Source organism: Miscanthus floridulus, unplaced genomic scaffold (assembly GCF_019320115.1).
Source record: "Miscanthus floridulus cultivar M001 unplaced genomic scaffold, ASM1932011v1 fs_684_1_2, whole genome shotgun sequence".
Classification (NCBI taxonomy): domain Eukaryota; kingdom Viridiplantae; phylum Streptophyta; class Magnoliopsida; order Poales; family Poaceae; genus Miscanthus; species Miscanthus floridulus.
In genome coordinates this window covers 58,934-69,475 of record NW_027097107.1, presented here as the reverse complement: position 1 = coordinate 69,475, position 10,542 = coordinate 58,934, and the positions used below count along the sequence as shown (strand labels likewise).

General features: G+C 42.3%; 1 long non-coding RNA gene across 2 annotated transcripts; it reads left to right on the top strand.

Moving 5' to 3' along the window:
• Nucleotides 1-6,147: 6,147 nt before the first annotated feature.
• LOC136532663 (uncharacterized) lies at nt 6,148-9,141 on the top strand. Of its 2 annotated transcripts, XR_010778272.1 has the most exons (5): nt 6,148-6,240; nt 6,310-6,598; nt 7,719-7,782; nt 8,054-8,113; nt 8,925-9,139. It is a non-coding gene; the product is annotated as an uncharacterized lncRNA (long non-coding RNA). The 2 variants fall into 2 exon arrangements; XR_010778271.1 differs by having other exon boundaries at nt 6,154-6,598; nt 8,925-9,141.
• Nucleotides 9,142-10,542: the final 1,401 nt, after the last annotated feature.

Below are 10,542 nucleotides of genomic sequence, written 5' to 3'. Positions count from 1 at the left end.
AAGTATTCTCCCGATTTCGATGATGTAGCTCGACTGTTTTATTTCTGCAACGACAATAAGCTCAATGTTGAAGTAAGGTCAGACCAAGATATGCGTGAAATGTTTGCTAAAAATAAGGCTTCCAAGTGCTGCTTCTTACTGTTGCCTATACTAGGCCAACTAGTGAGCCTCATATTTCTAATTGGGATTTTAGCCCCCCTGCCAACTCTGTTGAAGCCCCATTCACCCCTTCAGTCCACTGTCCTAGCAGAGCAGAACCAAGCAATGCCACCCAAACTGAATGTGTAGAACTTGAATATCTGGCTAACCCAAATCCATCCAATGAGCATGTGGGTGTTGATGAGGAAGGATTGTATATTGACCTTAGTCCCCAACATCCCCAGCCTACCAATCCTCACAGTCAAGTTGGCAGTAAGCAGAGGCAGCCTGAAAGTTCTGATGGTGAGGCATGTTTTGAAACATACAATGATGACTCTCATAATGAATCCTTATCTGATGATGATGATAGTGAAGTAGAGGACTTAGATGACATTATTAAAGATAAAGAACATGAACAAATGGCTGATGTTGATTATGACAAGAATGACCCTCCTATGGCTGTAGGCACTGTGTATTCAAACATTCCCGCTTTTAAGCTGGCTTTAGCTACTCATTCTGTGAAACATGAGTTCCATTATAACATTGAGGAAAGTGACACAGGAAGGTATAGGGCAAGCTACTCTGCCAAGAATGAGGGCTGCAGGTGGAGAATCCATGCCTCTACTCTGAAGGATGGTGTAACTGTTAAGGTACTATGTTAGAAGATCTCTTGTGTTAGTACTTATTGTAAATGCATGCAGTAATTTGTTTGTGGACATAATATCTAGAATGTTTATTTGTTTTGCAGGTGAAGAGAAACCCATATCCCCATCGGTGCCAGAGCGCTAGGAGGTCTAGAATCTGTGTAGGGGTGACACAGTTCAGGGTCTATCATCAAGTGCTTGATTGGCTCAAGGAAGATGCAACTGTGGGTGCCACTGAGCTGGTTAGGAGGTTGAAGGATGAGCACAAGATTGTGGTGCCCTACATGAGAGTGTACAAAGGTAGACTACTTGCCATGGATAAGATTTATGGGCCATGGGACAAAAGTTTTGACAACCTATTTAGATTTAAGGCCTAGATAAAGGAAATCAGTCTTGCTTCTTTTGTTGTTATTGATCACCACACCATCAACAACAAGATAAGGTTTAATAGGTTCTTTTTTGCACTGAAACCTTGTGTTGATGGCTTTCTTAGAGGTTGTAGACCATATCTTGCAGTAGATAGCACATTTTTAATTTGGAGGTTTAGGGGCCTGTTGTGCATTGCCTGTGCAGTTGATGGGCACAACTGGATGTACCTAGTAGCAGTTGGTGTCATTGATTCTAAAACCAATGAAAATTGGGTGTGGTTCATGGAGAGGTTGAATGAAGCAATATGCAGTCCACCTAGGCTTACTTTCTCCACAGATTGTGGCCAGGCAATGATGAATGGAGTTCGTGAAGTGTTTCTAGAAGCTGAACATAGAGAGTGTGTGTACCATCTAGTATAGAATTTCAAGAAGAGATACAGTGGTAAGTTTTTTTATGAGCATTTGTGGGCTTCTACATATTCCTGGAGCCCATATATGTTTGAGAAGCATTATCAGGCAATGGTAGCAGCCAAACCAGAGGCTATGAAGTATCTTCAGCAGACTCACAAGAAACTACTATGAAGTATCTTCAGCAGACTCACAAGAAACTATGGACTAGGAGCCAGTATGGCATTGCCTCAAAAGTGGACTATGTTAACAGGAGGTAGGAGGAAGAACATGATAAAATTAGTTGTTGAGGGAGGTAGTAGGAAGAAGTCAAAGAAGCATGAGTGTCCCATATGCTATGAGTTAGGCCACCACTGGTACACCTGCAAAAATGGGAATCCAGCAGACATAGCTGCAATGGAGGCTGAAAGGTAAACATCTACATCCATTCTAATTATGTCTATAAATTAAATACATCTACTAATTCTAACCTTGTCCTTTGTAGGGGTCTCCCAAAGAAAAGACAGAAGAAAGCAACAAGTTGTAATACAGAGACTAGCCTTATGGTGGCCACTCCTGCATCAGGCATGATATTCCCACACAAGGAGACAGTGGCTAATGCTACACACCAGAAGAGGAAGAGGAAATCATCTTCTTCATTAGGTATCAAGAAAAGCAAGGGGTCAGCTACCAGTACATCAACAAGTAATCTTAATTCCTAATCTAACAGGTATGCTTTGCTCCAATTATGCATTTCCCCATTTTAATGAAACTGTTACTTGACTTTGACTGCTACTTGACTATAACAGGTCTGGAATTGGTTCCAATGACCCTGGTCCCCTCCAGGCTATGCATCTTGCCCCTTTTCATGAACACTCAGCTGCTACTATGTAGACAGAATCACTGGAAGTTGTTTTGCCCTAGCCTTCCCCAAGGAAGAAGATAGGGTTGAAGAAGAAGCTTACACCAAAGAAGCTTCCAATTATACCAGCCAGCCTAGCTTCAGATACTAGGAGCAATAAGAAGGTAGTGATGGAATGAAGCCAACTGGGTTTGGTTGTTGTTTTGGTGATGTAGTGCTGCAAAACTACTGCTGCTTTGCTATGTCTTCTGGCATCATTTTATTTTGGCATAACTAGTAGCTGTGATGAAACTCTGATGACCTATTGTTGGTCATTTTAATATGCCGGTCTGTAATATCTTCTGGAACCAAACTAGTACCTTAGTTGGTGAGATGAAACTCTGTGATGAGAACTATGTGATCAAACTCTGTTGGTTAAGTCTGGCTCTATTTTCTGTGTCATGTTACAATGTTATGAGTTATATTTTTATGAGATGTCAGAGTTCACATGTTTTCTCATCATTCATTCATAAGCTGCTCTGTGATGAAAACCATTCATTCATTCATGCATCACTAGTCTTCATTCAAACACACACACATACACAGTCTACATACATAGGCCCTTACTTCTTCATAATATCATACAAAGTAAGAAAGATGCAAACAAACATCAGCTTTTCAATCCACCTAAGCTGCTGAACAACCCTATCTTCCACTACTGCATTGCCTACAACTCTAGCCGGCTGGGAATCTTCCTGGATGATGGCCAGAGGAGCTACTGTAGAGATAGGAGCAGGTGCTGCCACTGCCTATAGAGGAATGGCCTATAATGGAGCAAGTGCTGTAGGTGGCTACACAACAGTGTCCTCCATTTCATCCTCCCACTGATAAAACTGACACCCTCCAGCCTATAAACAACAACATCAAAAGATTAGCACCAAACAACGAACAAAGAAGAGCTTATGAATGAATGAGCAAGGAAGAAAAATGAACTGCAAAGCACAGGCACTTGTGGAAGGCACGGTTGTTGTTCTTCCTAGTCATCGATATGAATCGATTAGCTAGCATACCATAGTTGGGGCACAGACCCGCCTTGGCCTCCTCCCATAGCTGCTTGAAGCTTGAGACATGGCAGTGACAACAAAGTAGAAGGAGACACACAAATGGAGAAGGTTGAGTGGGAAGAGAGGGTTGAGGGCCTATTTATAGCACTAAGCCAGGGGGTCACTTTGGCGCCAACACCAGTGACTTTGGCACCAAAAAACTTGCCCACGTGGGCCATCTTGGCGCCCAAATGCTCGGTCAGGGAGTGGCACATAGGCAAACATCGATTTTCATACAGCCTCTCTAGCATGAGGGCACTTCGGTCTTTTGTCCTCGTCGTTACATATCGTTACCGGTGAAAGTGGACGGAATGGTTTGGAAGTCAAAGAAATAAATTATCATGGCACCTAGCTACTTCCCGAACTTTTCAATGGCTTATAGAAAAGGGCCATCCTTTTTAATGGTACGTAAAACTCTCTTAAATGTTGAGGAGCGTATGAATTGGGGGTTTAATATAAAAAAATTGAGAGAATTCTTTATTTGGCACCGAAACAAATCACTCTTCCATATTTGGCACTCGAAATTTTGAACTTTCTTATCTAGCATCAACTTGAAAATTCCTTTCGTATATGGCACTTCCGTCCATTTGAGGCATCCCTCCGTTAGTTGACTAGAAAGACCATGTCAGCTTTTCATTAGAAGTACCAAAATGCCCATGTTTATTCGGTCTCGTGCGTGCGTCCATCTCCCCCGAGTCTCTCCTTTCTCCCGTCGCTCCTCTGTTCTGAAAACCAAAGACACAAACCCTAGAGAGAATGGAGGCCGGAGGAGATGAGGATGGGGAAAAGGAGGCGCCGGCCGCTGGTGCCTAGGAACTCACGGAGCGGGTCCCCCAGCTCGAGGCGCCCCACAGTCAGACAAGCTCGCCCCATGGTCACAGATCGAGGCGTGGGTCCGATGGGGAACGCGGCGGCGGGGCGGGCTCGCCGGTCGGGGCTGGCCCCATCTCACGGCGCGTGGTGCGCGGGGGGTGGCCTCGCCCGGCGGCAGCTCGCTGCGCGGCGGGGCGGCCTCGCCCGATGGCGCGGGGTGCAGGCCGTGGCGCGGCAGACGCAGCGGGGCGAGCTCGCCCACCGGAGCACCGGCCAGACCGCGCGGCGGACTGTGCGTGGCGGCCTCCCCAAGCAACAGTCCTAGTGGCGCAACGGCCGACTCGTCCAACGGCGCGGGAGGCGGCTGCTGTCACCACCACGTGGCTTGCGATGCCGGAGCCCGTCGTGGAGAAGGCTCCGCTTCCACCGAAGATTGAGTACTGCTTGGTGAAGCTATGCAGCAATAGTATCACATTATTGCTAATTTGTTTCAGTGACCGCAACCATAAGTTAATTGAACAACTGTTGAATTGTCACCAAAAAATGAACCTTTTGCATTCTGTGGACTGAACATGGAGCTTGAAATATGTGTTCGATGCACACAGAGCGAATCCCAACTCTGATTGAGTTTAGGCACTGCATGCCAATGGTAGCTAATAAAATTGGGGGCATCATGTAGCTGTCTGGTTTACAGCTTGCTTGATTATTCATAAATGAAAGTGGCTACTGTGGCTGCATATTCATGATTATTCCCTTAACAACAAAACTACTGTAATCTGCTTTTTTTGGCTATATTGTGTGAACACCAATTTTCTTCTTGGCTTTTGCTTAGATTGTCTGATGACATCATTCAGACTGAAATTTCAGCCTCTCTTGTATATAACTTGTTCTTGTAGTTTTGCACGACAATTTAACCTGCAACATCATAAACTCTAATTGCATGACAATTTAACCTTGTGATGTTTGTACAATACCTGCAAGTTGTTAAATATGAGTGTGAATTTGAAATTCACTGCTTCTACTTGTTTTTGTGTATAGCAGAATCTATATGCAGGAGACTTTTGAGTTTTCCTGTTCAGAATCAAATTTACAAATCCATTGTTATTCATTTCTAGAACATCAAAACTCAGTAGCTAAAATGAGCTTATGTAGTTATGTTTGTGGTGTGGCTTCTGTTAAAATGAGCTTATGTTTGTCGCGTGACTTCCATTAAAAGGCTGTTTTGTAAGTTCTGTGTTTCAGCTATCTCCTATTTATCAACTCCTGTCTTGTTGTTTGGACAAACAGAATGGATATTGATACAAGTTACTTGCTCAAAAATCACCTTCTTGCTACAAATTCACTTTCTTGAGCTTGTGTTTCTCTATGTAGATGTGCTTGGCAATGTGTAAGGCATATGCTCTATGAACTCTAATGTGAACTTAGAACCCCTATGTATGAACATTCATGTGTTTATGTTTATGAATCTGATAATGTATGCATATTTATGAACCTAGACATGTGAACTATAATGTGATTCTCTATGTAGATATGCTGACAATGTGGTCAAATTTATGAAGCTTGTGCATCAAGTATATTTGTCATATTTGTGCTTTCCATATTTGACATTATGTCCATTTATTCTTTTCCTATCTGGCAATACATATTGCTGGTACATAGAAAGGCATATATGTTATTTTAGGTGGCACTTGACACCGTTACTACATCAAATGGACGGAAGTGCCATATACGGAAGGAATTTTCAAGTTGATGCTAGATAAGGAAGTTCAAAATTTTCAGTGTCAAATACGAAAGAGTGATTTGTTTCGGTGCCGAATAAAGAATTCTCAAAAAAAAAAAAAAACTCCTCCGGGTCTCCCCAATTTCTCCCCCCTCTCTCGGCAGACGACAGCGGAGCACGGCACAGCACAGGCGAGGACGCCGCCGCTGCGCGTCCTTGGGATCCGGTGAGGCAAGCCCCCTTGTTCCCCTCTCTCTATCCCCTCTCATGGCTTCCCCCTCTGCATCCCACACAGTGCCGGTCATGGGGGAGGATTTCGGATGTGGCAGATCCATAAGCCATGACCCGGTGAGATTCCAACGAAGGGTGGCCCAACGCGGGCACGGTCGACACCGCCTTCGCTTCTCCGAGATCCACCGAGGTGAGCCCCTGTTCCTCCCCGCACAGGTCCATGGTGTTGCGGCCACGCCGGAGGTACTTGACGCCCATGGAGGAAGAAGACTGGATCCGGCGGATCCATGACATGGAGGCACCACGAGTCCACGACCCCCGCGAGATCGGTCTTCAATGTTCCCCATTCAACAGTTAAGTATTGGGCCATATACGTGAGGGAAAAGTTCTTCTGCTTAATGATGTAGTAGTCTAGATTGAATTGATTTAGGTAATTTATTTACCCTTCTATAGAATGCATTTGGTTTGAATAAATCTTGCCTGTAACTGCAAGTGTACATGCAAGCATACACACCGGTATCCTCTTGTGTTCAGCTGCATTTTGTATTCAGCAAGTGCTCTTGCATAGTTATTGTTAATATGTGATTTTTGCACAGTTTTGTTTGTTTTTGAAGAAGAAAATAGCATGGTAAGATCAGGCTACCATAGGACAACTGAATATTCTTATTCTTTGTGCTGTCCAGACAATCTTTTAAATCTAAACACTTTTTAAAGATAGGTTCTTGTGTGCTTTTGGTTCTAAAAATACTTTTAATTGGGAAACTGCTTGCTGTAGTTGGAAGTCTTTTACTATTATGCATACAAGGGAATCCTTTTCTTAATGTCTGAAACTTCATGTCATGCACAAAAGGGGCGTACCCAGTGCAGAGAGCTCCCGCTCTGTGCGGGGTCTGGGGAAGGGTGTCAGTGGCAAGCCTTACCCTCGCTTGTGCAATGCGAGGAGACCGCGACTCGAACCCGGGACCTTCCGGTCATAGGCGGTAAGACTCTACCGCTTGCACCAGGCCCGCCCTTCAAACTTCATGTCATGCACAGACCTATAAAAATATTATAGCAGTATAGCACAGGACAGATTTACCAATATATCATTTTCCAGCAACTCAGAATTAGCGAGATGGTTATTTAGTACAAGAAGTTCAACTTGCTTCGTTGCTGTAACATTATCACAGAAAATGGATGCTGATTATTTTGTCTAACATAGAAGAGCATGTTTCTTATTCTGAAAACGAGCATATCCATCAGTGTTTTAGATTGTCCAAACTATTGCAGATGTTTCTTTCTTGGCTTTGTTTATCTATGATACAGTAGAGAGAAAAGCAGAAGCAGGAACAGATACAGTAGAACTTTTTCTGAAAAATGGACCCTGCAGCAAGGAAACAATTCAGTGTTGTTTGAAAATCTATCCTGTGAACATTAGATAGCAATGCAGCCATTTATATTGGTTTAACATATGAGCAGTTTTGTTTTCTGCAGGCTGAAAACTAAGGACCTATGATGCACATCGAGCCATTAACCATTACGTTGAAATGCAAAGAAGGTAGCGACCAGGAAAAAATAGGAAATTACATTCATGTTCACATATCTTGCTGTGCACAACCAACCCTTTTCTGAAAAATGGACCCTGCAGCAAGGAAAGAATTTAGTGTTGTTTGAAAATTTATACTCTCTGCACAACCAACCCTTTTCTCAAAAATAGCTTTTTCCAGATCACTATACAACTTTGGGTTCAAAAGCTATATTGATTCAGATTTTGAACATAGAATAGCTTCAACTTCCAACTTTGACGAAGGTACTGTTTTGTTACACAGATTCATGCGACCGGTTTACATTCAGACATGGTAATACATTCTGCTCCATCTTTGACGAAGGTACTGTTTTGTTTCTCTAAAATATTGTACTCATGATCATTAAGGCATTCATTGGTAGTTAAATAAATATTTAATGCTGAGATCATAATTAGAGTAAATTTTGGACAAGTGGAATGTTCTGGTTGGCTGTTGCTATTGCCATTTTACTTTTGCTACCATTACTGGAAGTTACCATTTATTGGTATGCATTTGTTCTATTGAACCTTGAATTTAGAATACAGTTCTCAACTCAAAATTAGGAGGCACTCTCTTGTGAATGGTTCTTTTTGTCTTGTTTTGTCAGTGCTTTTCTCTCTTTGTTACTACTAACTTCTGTTACTTCAAGGATGACCACAATGCAACCCTCCAAGAAATTGACTTTTTGTTGCCTCTGTGTTGATTACTTCCACAGACGCCTTCATCTCTGGCATGCACAGATTATTAGGCAAATTAGCTTGTTGCTTCCATCTAAATGTAGCCTCTCACTACCCGAAACCATTTTTTCGCCATTGGCGTCAAGCACTCTTCTGTTCACTGCAACTATGTTTCATGACAGTCAGTACTCTATTTAATGTGCTGCAGTTCCAGCCCCATTTAGTGAATTCAAACGAAATGTCCTTCTGGTGTTGGGCCTCTAACAAAATGCAGGGAAACCTGGCTGGCCCTGCTTTTTCCTGATCGACACTAGCAGTTCAGAAAATCTAGTAAACAATTGTGAAGCTAGTAAACAATTTTACTGCAGTCTGAATTTTTTTGTGTCACTTGATATAGTTGTCATTGCTACCTGCCGTGTTTTAATATAGTTGTTTTCTCTCATTTCTTACTGTAACAGTGCTCATTGAATGTCTCCTTAATGCTAATCAGTACGTTTTGGAACCAGGTAACCTCTTTTTCTTCTCTTTCGTTTTTTATTGATTTAGAAATCAGCATAAATATGATATTCTCCAGTAAAGTTAAATGAAAAAGGGTATGTTAAATAAGGTTGAATATGGTGCAAGTGACGATCTGATTAGAGGATGTAGTGTGTTTAGTAAAGGCATGTTCTTAGTATAAATCAGTTATCTTGATGTAAAGGCATGTTCTACCAGATGTTCGTAGTGTAATAGTTCCTTTTGTCTGCTTTGAATGTAGAGGGCTGGAGATGAATGGTTATGCACTAGCTGCTGCATTGCCATCAAAGGGCCTGTTTTGAAGCAGTAGTTAAACTTCTATTTTTACATTTGTTGCATTGTAACTTTATTCTTCTGACTTTATTTTGCCAAGACAACTAGAATGTAGCTTAAGATTGATTTGTTGAACATTGTACTAGCTGATTCTGATGTATGTACAGTTTTAAGATATGATTATATGTAAAGACTAATGAGTGTAACATTTGCCTGTGTGGATGCATGATTAAATGATGTTATATGTACCGAGGCTACCAAGTGTAACATTTAGTGCATGTGTGGATGCATGATTAAATGAGTTGTGAATCACGGATTTGAATGGTTAAATGTGGGTTTATGGAAATATAGACTCAGCTTTCCCTGACGGTTGATAACTGACGGGAAGGTCCCTGAATTTATCCTAACAGTTGGCAGCCGACGGGAAGGGTTTGCATTTTTCCCGACGGATTTTAGCCGACGGGAAAGGTTTGTATTTTTACTGATGGTTTCTCACCGACGGGGAAGGTTTCCGTGGCAGAAAAGGAGAACCGTCAGGGATCAATCAGTGACGGTTTTCCGTCAGCGAAGGTGGACTTTTCGCGTCAGTTTCCCTGATGGCGCATCCGACGGTAACCGTCACGGAACACTTTTCCTGACGGTATTGGGCACTTTCCGTGACGGTTCCCACTGTCAGGAAAAAAACTGGCTGGGGTAGTAGGTCGCAACAATGTCCTAGAGATTAGGGATGAAAACGGTACGGATATTTTCCGACTGTATTCGAAACCAAATCCGTTTAGAGGGGTTGAGATCTGTCTGTATCCGAGTCCGAATATCCAACATCCGATACCGTATCCATATCCGAATACTCAAATCGCATATTTATGATGTCGATATCCAATCGTATCCTATCCGACATAGTTGACACTATCAGTATTCGAATCCGAATCCGGACAGAAATATGAAAACAAATGTAATATCGGTGATATTCGTCCGCATCCGATCTGTTTTCATCCCTACTAGAGATTGATAATTGCAGAAGACCGAATGAATGATGGTGGGTTCGAGAAAACAAAGAATGATGTTTAGCTGAACCAGTTAGCATGTCCATCTAGTAAATCTGACATTGTTGATATTAGATCGATGATGGATGTCACTGACTTCGAAATCATCGCTTGGCCCTTTCCCGATCGCCATGATTTTTTTCTATCTCTGCAATAATCTGCATATGAGAAATGAGTATATTATAGAGAGTACTATATAGAAGATGGATTTGAATTATTATAGCATTCACAGAAAAGATAAGAG